Here is an 11,987-nt window from a genome sequence, read left to right on the forward strand (position 1 = left end):
ATTAAACTTCCTGGAGAAGGTTCCACCAGTGAGCTAGGAGGTGATTACACTTTCTTTTGGAAAGGAAAACAAGTCTCCAATGGATGGGCTGACATCAAGTTCAAAGAACTCAAGCAAATGGTTCAGAACAGGACTTACTGGCCGTCTCTGATAAGATCAGCATGTAACAGGTTTGAGTGGCATTGACTAAACCATCTCCAGGCTGCACGTGAAAGGTGCCACAGAGCTGAATGATCAAACATAGATACAGACTTCCCATGCCCTCAGTGTGTCCGACTCTGTGCATCAAGGTTCGGACTTCGGAGTCATATGCCTAACCATAGATGAAAATTGAAACAATATCGTCATTGTCAGTGACGGACTACCAACCAATCACAAAAACTGTGATTCTGATCACCAACACATGTCACTGTACTGACTTCCATAATGTTTGATCAGAATCAGGCTCATACAATCAAGGCTTGGATTGAGTCAGTATGCAGAAATGCAATGTGCCAGCACCTCTCTGAGGCAATTACCGTATTTTTCTGTGTATAAGACGCTCCCGTGTATAAGACGCCCCCCACTTTTCTAACCCAAAATTCAGAAATCAATATTTTAAACATAGAACACATTTTTATTTAGTACGGTAATTAGGCAACATTTATATACCAGTACTATAATATTATGCATCACACTTAGCTTTAAGCAAATCACTTTATTCAGCCTCTATTGCATCACTGCTTCTTCTTCATCACTATTAGTTTCAAACATATCAGTTTCTTCAACTTCTATTGCATCACTGCTGTCTACTGAGTCACTGTCTATATATATGAGATCATCCTCAGTTCCATCCATGGCATTGCTGATTCCACATTTCTTGAAGGACTTCACAATCACCTTTTGTCTGACGCCATACCATGAGTTTAGAACCCAATTGCTAACCTCAGTAATGGTTGGTTTTTTCACTCTTCCTGTCGGTGTCAAGTTACCACCTGCTTTTTGAATCCATCTACTCCATTCTTCTCTCATCAGGGCTTTAAATGGCTTGTTGATTGAAACATCTAGTGGCTGTAGCTGACCTGTAAGTCCACCAGGAATAACTGCTAGCTGTGTTCGCAAATCCAATGCAACCCTTTTTGTCTTTTCTGTTAAATGTGCTCGGAACTGATCAAAGACAAGTAGAGCTGGCTTCTTTAAAAGCCCTCCAGGTCTTCTGGCCCAAACCTTTGCAAACCAAATGGCCATAATGTCTTCATTCATCCATCCCTTCTCCTGAACTTGCACAATAATGCCAGGTGGTATGGTCTCTTTAGGATATGTTTTCCTCTTAAAAATAAGCATAGGAGGCAGTTTACTACCATCTGCACAGCATGAAAGCACAGCAGTATAGTGTGTCTTTTCATGGCCACTTGTTTTGATTGCCACTGTTTTGATTCCTTTCACATCAACAGTTCTGTTGGAAGGCACATCAAAATTGAGAGGCACCTCATCCATGTTTCCAATCTGACTTGGTTCAAAATCATATTTTTTCCGAAGTTGTATGACATAGGAGTGAAACTGTTGGATTTTATCCTCATAAACTGGTGGCATTTTCTGTGCTAACTTTGTTCGTGCTCGCATGGCCAACCCTTCTCTCCTCATGAAATTGAAGCACCATTTTGCCTTTCCTGTAAAATCAACAATCTTCATTTCACTTGCAAACAGTCTTGCCTGATATTGAATAAGCTTGGTTGACACACAGAAGCCACTCTGGCGCTGCTCCATAATCCAAGTCTTAAGCCTCTGCTCCAAGTTTGGCCATTTTGCTGGTTTTCCTCTTAAGGCCTTCTTCTTTTTTGGCATCTTAAGAAGTTGTTCTTCCTGTTTTCTCCACTGTCTGATCATACACTCAGTGGGAGGAGGTCCAAACTGTCTCTCTGCAGCTCTATTTCCATGCTCTTTTGCATAACTGATTACATTCAGTTTGAATTTTGTAGAGTAAGACATTCGCTTCTTTATTTTTTTAATTTCCAACATCTTTATGGGCTCAGAATGCTCTGACATTACTGGTCCCTGTCGCATCTGCGCACTGCCTGCGCACTCCACCTCCAATGAGATGTGTTCTAATTGGTTTGTTCAGCATTAGCTGACCTCAGTTACATAAGGCTCCTGATTGGAGGAAGCCTGTTTGCTGAGACAAGCCACCAGTTTCCCGCCTGATTGGAGGTTAGTGATTGGCAGGGCCAGCTCCAGGCACCAGCTGAGCAAGCTGGTGCTTGGGGCAGCATATTCTATGGGGTGGCATTCCGCCCAATCCTAGGGCAGCAAGGCAATTTTTTTGTTTTTGGTTTGCCACTCAGGCAGTGCTGCAGGTGTCCCCCCCTGACTTTGGCGCTCAGGCCCAGGAAGAGGACGCCAAGGTAGGGGTAGAGGGAACGAGGAGGGCCGGGCGCCCCGGCCGCCCGGCCCGCGTCCCCAGCCAGCCGACTCCTGCCCTGGCAGCCGCCCGCGTCCCCGGACGCCCGGCCCGCGTCCCCAGCCAGCCGACTCCTGCCCTGGCAGCCGCCCGCGTCCCCGGACGCCCGGCCCGCGTCCCCAGCCAGCCGACTCCTGCCCTGGCAGCCGCCCGGCGTCCCGGCCGCCCGGCCCGCGTCCCCAGCCAGCCGACTCCTGCCCTGGCAGCCGCCCGCGTCCTCGGCCGCCCGGCCCGCGTCCCCAGCCAGCCGACTCCTGCCCTGGCAGCCGCCCGCGTCCCCGGCCGCCCGGCCCGCGTCCCCAGCCAGCCGACTCCTGCCCTGGCAGCCGCCCGCGTCCCCGGCCGCCCGGCCCCGCGACTCCTGCTCCGCGTCCTGGCCGCCCAGCTCCGGGTCCCCGGCCCCGCTACGCCGGCCGCCCGGCCCCGCGTCACCAGCCCGCTTCGCCGGCCGCCCATCCCCGCTTCGCCGGCCCCCGCTTCCCCGGCCGGCCGCCGCCCGCCCGGCCCCCGCTTTGCCAGCCGCCCGCCCGGCCCCCGCTTCGCTGGCCGCCCGCTCGCCGCCCGCCTGGCCCCCGCTTTGCCGGCCACCCGCCCGGCCCCCGCTTCGCTGGCCGCCCACTCGCCGCCCGCCCGGCCCCCGCTTTGCCGGCCGCCCGCCTGGCCCCCGCTTACCCGGTCCCGCTTCTTTGGCTGCCCGGCTCCGGGTCCCCGTCCACGGCTGCCGGGCCCTGCTTCCCCGGTCCCGCCGGATCCAGCCACGTGCAGGCAGCCGGTAAGGGGGCAGGGAGGGGGTGTTGGAGAGAGGGCAGGGGAGTTCAGGGGTGGGGGGGTGGATAGGGGTTGTGGGGGTCAGAAGGCAGGGAACAAAGGGCTTACTTCCCGTGTATAAGACTACCCTCTATTTTTAGTCTAAGGATTTTAGAAAAAAGTGTAGTCTTATACACGGAAAAATACGGTATCTTGTTCTTCAGAATCTCAGCTTTCAGCTTTTTAAAAAAGTAAATGTCTAGCTCTTATGGTTGCAAAGAAAACCTCAGAAATGTGAACTATGTGTACTTGATGCAGACACATTCAAGGCCTGATCTACACTCAAAAGTTGTGCTAGCAGAATTCTCCTTTTCTTGGCACAGCTTGGTGCGAGTCCAAATTCAAGTTTGTGTCCTGCCAACAAATCCTCCACTTTCTCCTGGCATAACTATTCCATCTTTTAGAATGGCATATTTTCTTGCCACTGGATTTATATAACAGTGGCAGCACAGACTCACAGGTACCTGTATCAGTATAAGTCCTCCAGCTACAATTCAACAATTCCCTTCAGCAGCAATCTGTCAGGTAATACTTTTGAACTGTGCTACCTAAGGATCCCAGTGACCAGGGCATGGGTGGACAGAAGTCCAGGCTGCAGGGAGGTGCCTCTTTCTGCTAGAGGGTCTCAGCTGTGAACCCTCTCCTGGTGTCAGGCACCTATGCCATTTTAGCAAGAAGGACTGGCAAGGGTGTGGAGGTGGACAGAGGAGATGGATGACAACCTCCCTCGTAATTTTTATCCCAATGGGTAGGGTACTCACCAGGGATAAAAGCTTCTGCCTCCTGCCCCCCGCAGGGGAGAGCGGTGGCAGGGGGGCTGAGTGGGGCTGGGGGCCAGGACCACGGCAGGCAGTAGCATGCCACTCAAAATCAGCTTGCGTGCCGTGTTTGGCACGCATACTGTAGGTTGCCGACCCCTGATTTACAGCATTATTCAGCACCTAGAAAAGTGGTCACCAAACTGTGGGGCGCAATCCCCTAGAGGAGTGTGGAACATTCAATGGGGTGTGGTGGGACCCAGGCCAACCCCGATAGGGGGTGGAGAGGGAACACCACCCAGCCGTGCTCTGCCCCCCACTCTGCTCTGGCCCCAGCACCAGTTCCAGCCACAGCCTTGGCCCTCTGCTCCTGGCCTCAGCCGCATGGCCCTGGGCTCCTGTCCTCGTTCCCAGCCACGGTTTCCAGATGAAGCTAAGGCCCCGGCCTTGGCCCAAGCCCCCAGCATGCCCCTGGCTCTGCTTCCAGCCTCTGGCTGCGGCTCCCAGCCCTGCCCCTAGCCCTCAGCTCTGGCCGCTACCCACGGCCTCACTCCTGGCCCTAGCACCCAGCTGAAGCTCTGGCCTGCAGTCCTGGCTTCTGGCCCCCACCGCAGCTCCTGAGCATAGCTCCTGATCACAGCCCTGGCTCCCGCCTCCCAACTGCGGCTCCCAATGGCAGCCCTGGCTCCCAGGTCCCAACTGTAGTCCCAGCTCCTGACTGCAGCTCCCGATGGCAGCTAGGATTGCTAACTTTCTACTTGCACATAACCAAACACCTTTGTCTTTCTCCCCACCCCACTCCTCCTCCAAGACCCTGCCCCTGCCCCATCCCTTCTCTGAGGCCCCGACCCCTGCTCACAGGCTGGTTCAGGGGGTTGGGGTGAAGGAGGGGGTGAGGTCTCTGGCTGGGGGTGCAGGCTCTGGGGTGGGGCAAGGGATGAGGGGTTTGGAGTGCAGGAAAGGGAGGGGGGGAGCCGAGGGGTTTAGAGTATGGGAGGGGGCTCTGGGCTGAGGCAGGGTGTTGGGGTGTTGGAAGGGGTACAGGATCTGGGCTGGGGGTGCAGGTTCCAGTGTGGGGACAAAAATTAGGGGTTCAGGGTGCGGGAGGAGGCTCCAGGTAGGGGCAGGGGGCTGGAGTGTGGGGGTGTGTGAGGGCTCTGGTTAGGGGTGCATACTCTGGGGTGGGTCTGGGGATGAGGCACTTGGGGTGCATGAGGGTGCTCCAAGCTGGGTTTGGGGCATGAGAGGGCGCATGCCCCAATGGTTCAGGCTCCAGGCGGTGCTTACCTCAAGCAGCTCCCGGAAGCAGTGGCATGTTCCCACTCTGGCTCCTATGAGGAGGCGCAGCCAGGCAGCTCTGCACACTGCCCTGTCTGCAGGCTTTGCCCCACAGCTCCCATTAGCTGTGGTTCCCAGCCAACGGAGCTGCAGAGCTGGTGCTTGGGGCATCTCCAATGCTGTGCATTCCCAGGATCTGCAGAATGCTGCCAAATAGGTACTACAGGTAGTAGTGGGGAGAGATCTTGTGGTGCCTCAACCTTCCTGTCAAAAGTGGTGCTTAGGGTCAGGTAGTTGGGTCAAGGACAGGGAGTCTGAAGGCTTCCATTTTGAGAATTTCCTCTTTTTCCTTTGGGGCTCATAGTGCAATTGTGATGGGAATTGGGACAAATAAGGCGTTTGTTGGTATTGAGGGCTAAAACATTTCTTTAGCCCCAGTGTGTAGATTCCCAGTGACTTGACAGTGGCCCTGGACTCCTTCAAGGAGTGAAGAGAGGCATCGGTCTTCCCAGCGTATAGCTTCACACCCTCAAATGGAAGGTCCTCCACTGTGATCAGCACCTCCTTTGTGAATCCCAATAGGTGAAGTCATGATGCCTGTCTCATCACCACAGCTGTGGGGATGGTCCTGGCAGCTGTTCTGGTGGCATCAAGGGCCGAGGAGTACACCTTCCTACCAAAGAGATCAAGGAGCTTCCAGTCTCTGTTATGAGGTGTTGTCCTAGTGTGTTGCTGTCAGCCATGGGAGTTCACAGTGTCCATGATGATGGAACTGGGTGGTGGGTGGGTGAATAGGAACTCTGATTCCTTCACAGGGACATAATATTTTTTGTTCACCTGCTAGCACATCAGAACCACCAAAGCCGGGGTTTGCCGCACCATCTTAACTGGATCTAGGATGGCCTCATTGATTGGAAGGGCAATTTTGGAAGAAGATTAAGCATGGAAGACATCAATGAGCTGGTGGTGTTCCTATTTAACCTCCTCCAGTGGTATGGGGAGGGTGCACAATTTTTGCTAGCTCTTGGAACAAGGGTGGTGATGGTTGGTGCTGATGGTATGGCTGATTCATCCAGCAAAGAAGAGGATAAGGCCTTAGGTGTTACCTCCTCCTCTGTCTACCTCCGGCTCTTCTACTTTTTGAGGTTCTGAGGCCTGAGATTCTGTGGCCAAGGGATCATGCTTGCAACGCTCTTGGTTGGCCATGACTCAGTGCTGTGATCTCAGTCCCAATGGGCAGAGAGTCAGGTGCTTCCAGCATAGCCCAGTCACCGGCCTGATGGAATTCTGCTGGTAGCAAGCAACCTGGTGGGGATGGGGACCTCGACTGTACTGACCTTTCTGGTGCCTGAGGGGCCAATGCCGCTAGCAGTACCAGTGTCAGCTCATGTAATGGGAGTGACTTAGGGTGTTTTCTCTAATCTGTGCTGAAGTTTTGGTGCCTGTGCTCAAAGAGTCTGTGAGCTGATCAATAGTACCAGACTCCGACAGTCATCATGAGGCATGGGTGCTGGATGATCTCAGTGCCAGTGGTGCCAAAGATACCAAGCAACGTGGTGATCACTTCTGATCATCCCTGATCCCTGGGCTCACTGAAGAGACTTCCTGCTCTCTTTGAGCAGGTTGAGGGGAAGATTGACATCTGCCAGAGGGTTGGGGTCAGAGAGTCGCCTCCATAAAGATAATTTTCTGGTGGAACTCTGTCCTTGTGGGATCTCGGTCAGAGCTGCTAGCAGAGGGAACACTTCTGTTGGATGTGGCCTTCGCTGAGGCAGCAAATGCACTGGGAATGGTTGTCTGCAATCGGGATCACCTTGCTGCATGTGCAACACTTCTTGAAGCCTGGAGAGAGTGGGGCATAGCCTTGTCCAGGCCTCTGCCTTCCGACCCTCCCCCACCCCCACCAAGGGTGGACACAAGAACAAAGTATTTTCTTCTTTTTTCTTTTTACTTAGGCACAGCCAAATAAAGAGTCAGATGAAAGCTAAAAGGTTTGTAAAAGCTAAAGATTAACAAATGAAATGGAGAGTTAATGATCTGCTAACAGACAGGAAAAGGCTCTGTTTGTAGATGGAGCAGTTGAGAAGGAACTAGGGATACTGGCTAGCCTTGTGGAGCAGCATGAGGAGAGACAGAATTTGCAGCGGGCCTAATGGACACTGCTACCAAAGTTCTCCGATCAGGGACACAGACGCACCTACAGTGGAGCACCCATAGGAACAGTACTAAAAGAACATGTCTATCTATTATTCAACATACTGGAGACTCAGTATGCCATTATATTGACCAGTGGCTGCCTATACTGTTGCCTATATATACTGAACATAAGAGGAGGTAAGATGAACACGTGAAGAGAAAGAATACTCATTCAATGCCACTCTTTGGTTTCTTTCAACTAGAATACACATATTCTTTAAGGGCCTCATCTAGGATGACCAGACAGCAAATGTGAAAAATTGGGACAAGGGTAGGGGGTAATAGGAGCCTATATAAGAAAAAGACCCAAAAATCTGGACTGTCCCTATAAAATCGGGACATCTGGTCACCCTAGCCTCAACCTGCAGTGCAGATGAAGAGGTATGCATGAAACTTAACTGATACTTTGACTTGATCTGTAAATCATTCTGAGTATGTGGGCTAAAGGGAAACATGTGGTGTACTGAATTTTAAGACACTAGCCTTCCATTACTGGAGAGATCACTTAAAATCCTGTGACAAGTCACAATTAAAAATTAGTCTGGTGGTCTAATCTTGATCTCTACTAGATTTTTATGCATCTCACAAAACCTATCCACCAAAAAATCTGGCATGATTGTCAGTTTCTACACAAAAGAAGTTAAGACTGAAGTGCATCAACACAGTTACAGAAGACAAGCTGGCAATATGCACTGGTCACACTATGCCTGCTTCTAGACAATGATCTGTGCATACGGGGTAAAACTGGGAGTAATAGGATAAAATTAATCAAAGGAAAATGTGGACAAGGAGTCTGGTGAGACTGGTACAGCTGGGCAAGGAGACTAGGACTGAAACATAGGAATTGGGAACCAGTTGGTGATGGGGGAGGGAGGGGAAGCACTGAGCTCAGACAAGGAGCTGGAGGGGGAGAACCTAGGATGGGCTGGACAAGAAAACCAGGAGTAGGAACTATGACGGGTTGGGTCACAGCAACCCCTTTGGGAACTGCCACCTGATGAGCCTAGACTACCTCTGTGCCTTTTTTCCCTGCCAACTTGGGACTCCAGTGCCTTGCCTTGTCTGAGCCAGACACGCTTGCCTGCTGCAAACATAGATCCACGTCCCTCACAAGCTGCAGGCTTAACTGAAAACAGCTTAAGAAGTGATCCTGTCTCCAGCACTCAGGTATCCAGCTTCCAATGGGGTCCAACCCCCAAATAAATCCATTTTACCCTGTATAAAGCTTGTACAGGGTAAACTCATAAATTGTTCGCCCTCTATAACACTGATAGAGAGAGATGCACAGCTGTTTGCCCACCCAGGTATTAATACATACTCTGGGTTAATTAATAGGTAAAAAGTGATTTTATTAAATACAAAAAGTAGGATTTAAGTGGTTCCAAGTAATAACAGACAGAACAAAGTGAATTACCAAGCAAAATAAAACAAAACACACACGTCTAAGCCTAATACAGTTAAAAAACAAAACAAAAAAAACAAAAAAACCCTAAATGCATGTAAATCTCACCGCCTAGAGATGTTCCAATAAGTCTCTTTTACAGACCAGCCTCCTTCTAGTCTGGGTCCAGCAATTACTCACACCCCTCTCGTTACTGTCCTTTGTTCCAGTTTCTTTCAAGTATCCTTTGGGATGGAGAGGCTATCTCTTGACCCAGCTGAAGACAAAATGGAGGGGTTTTCCCAGGTCTCTTAGGTCCCAGGTCTTTCCTATAGTCTCTTTCTTGTGGGTGGAAACCCCTCTGTCCTCCTGTGTAGAATCCAGCTACAAAATGGAGTTTTGGAGTCACATGGGCAAGGCACATGTCCATGCATGACTCAGTTTCCTACAGGGTGTTCCTAGGAAAGCTCAGATGTGGATTGGTGTCTATCAAGGTTCATTGTTAGCCAAGTACTCCCAATTACTTGAATAACCCCTTCACACTATTGTTGACCAAATTTGCCTTATGTGCTTTCTACAGCAAATACTTTAAATACAAGCATAGAGCCAATGCTCATAACTTCAGATATAAAAATTATACATGCATATGAATAGGATGAACACATGCAGAAGAACATAACCTTTGCAAAGATATGTTACATGGCATATGTAGCATAAACCATATTGCCGTTATATTATATTTACACTCATAAGCATATTCCTATAAAGCATTATGGGGTGCAACATCACAGGAACCAGTGTGTTGGGAATGGGGATGGGGAGACAAATCTGATAGATAATCTTGGAGGCTGGAAAATCGACTTGGATGAGAAATGGGGGAGACTAAGAATGGAGGAAGAGCCTGGAGAGAGAGACTGGGACTGGAAGCCAATGGTGGGAGGGAGGGGAGAGACAGATCAGACAAGAAGCCAGGAGTGGGGAACTGGGACTGGCTGAGCAAAGAGACTGGGATGAGAACTGAAGAGTGGAGACTGGCCCAGGAGCCAGGGGTGGAGAAGACACACAATTGGGACAGGTTGGAAGGGATTGAGCAGAAGGAGTCAAGCTTGGGGGATACGGATAGAAGAGTCTGTGTCCACTAGAACACTCTCTCCTTCAGAGTCCGGAACGGAACCCAAAATTCTTGAGTCTCACCATTCCTCTTCTGCCAGAAAATACCTGAGGAACCCTGTAGCAGAGAGTGGCTATATGTACACTTGGAACTGAAGGTATGATTCCCAGCTCGCATGGACATACTCTTGCAAGCTCTCATCAAGATAGCATGCTAAAACTGCAGCGTAGCCATGGTAGTACTGGCAATGGTAAGAGGTGGCATGGTGTAGCTGCCCTAAGTACACATGCACGAAGTCCAGGTGGTTTTGCACTCAGGGCAGCTAGCTCAGGCAGACGCTTGCTTCTGCCAGAGGTACCACCGCTACACTACAATTTTTAGCATGCCAGTTTGATGACAGCTCATACGAGTATGTCTACACGAGCGCGGAGCTCCAAGTGTACACATACCCTATGTGTCTCATCTCTATCTGGTACTGGTCCACAGAGAGAAAACTTACTATTGTTATCAGTTATTCCATTAGCTCAGATAGCAGAAGTCTATGTGGTGTATCTAAATGTTCCAACCTTGCTGATGAGGCCACAAAATGGAATTTCTGATTTATCAGTTTTGCTTTTTTAAAAACCCAGGAAACTACACACACAAAATAAAGATTCCTAAAAACAACAGCCTCCTTTACTACATTCTGTGCACTGAATGAGGCAGGGGGTCTTATGGAAAAAATACTACGTGATCAGGTAATTAAAGACTGTATGATAATGCATATTCACAGGGTGGCCAAATTAAGGTTGCATAGGCAACCTTAATAATGACATTTCATAACTTTTCAGTGCTTGATTCTACAATTTTAATAATGCTCTTTAATATGCACTTTGTATATCTAATACAATAATAATTAAAAATCACCATTTTGTTAATTGGCATTATGAAATGAAGGGGATTTTAAATCTGACTAACAAATATTTTCAAACTTGTGCCATTTAACTACAGTAGGATTAGTGAAATTATAACTTATTTGTAACCACATTCTCTTTTAGAAACTTTCAATAATGTCTGTGTACATTTATTTTTAGCATTTGTATATATAAAAAGAATGGCACATGAGAAACACTAGCTATAAGCAATGAGAACATAAGAACATAAGAAAGGCTGTACCGGGTCAGACCAAAGGTCCATCTAGCCCAGTATCTGTCTACCAACAGTGGCCAATGCCAGGTGCCCCTGAGGGAGTGAACCTAACAGGCAATGATCAAGTGATCTCTCTCCTGCCATCCATCTCCATCCTCTGACGAACAGAGGCTAGGGACACCATTCTTACCCATCCTGGCTAATAGCCATTTATGGACTTAGCCACCATGAATTTATCCAGTCCCCTTTTAAACATTGTTCTAGTCCTAGCCTTCACAACCTCCTCAGGTAAGGAGTTCCACAAGTTGACTGTGCGCTGCGTGAAGAAGAACTTCCTTTTATTTGTTTTAAACCTGCTGCCTATTAATTTCATTTGGTGACCCCTAGTTCTTGTATTATGGGAATAAGTAAATAACTTTTCCTTATCCACTTTCTCAACATCACTCATGATTTTATATACCTCTATCATATCCCCCCTTAGTCTCCTCTTTTCCAAACTGAAGAGTCCTAGCCTCTTTAATCTTTCCTCATATGGGACCCTCTCTAAACCCCTAATCATTTTAGTTGCTCTTTTCTGAACCTTTTCTAGTGCTAGAATATCTTTTTTGAGGTGAGGAGACCACATCTGTACACAGTATTCGAGATGTGGGCGTACCATGGATTTATATAAGGGCAATAATATATTCTCAGTCTTATTCTCTATCCCCTTTTTAATGATTCCTAACAACCTGTTTGCTTTTTTGACCGCCTCTGTACACTGCGTGGACATCTTCAGAGAACTATCCATGATAACTCCAAGATCTTTTTCCTGACTCGTTGTAGCTAAATTAGCCCCCATCATGTTGTGTGTATAGTTGGGGTTATTTTTTCCAATGTGCATTACTTTACATT

The sequence above is a fragment of the Mauremys reevesii genome, linkage group 3 (assembly GCF_016161935.1).
Source record: "Mauremys reevesii isolate NIE-2019 linkage group 3, ASM1616193v1, whole genome shotgun sequence".
In the NCBI taxonomy this organism is placed as follows: Eukaryota; Metazoa; Chordata; order Testudines; family Geoemydidae; genus Mauremys; species Mauremys reevesii.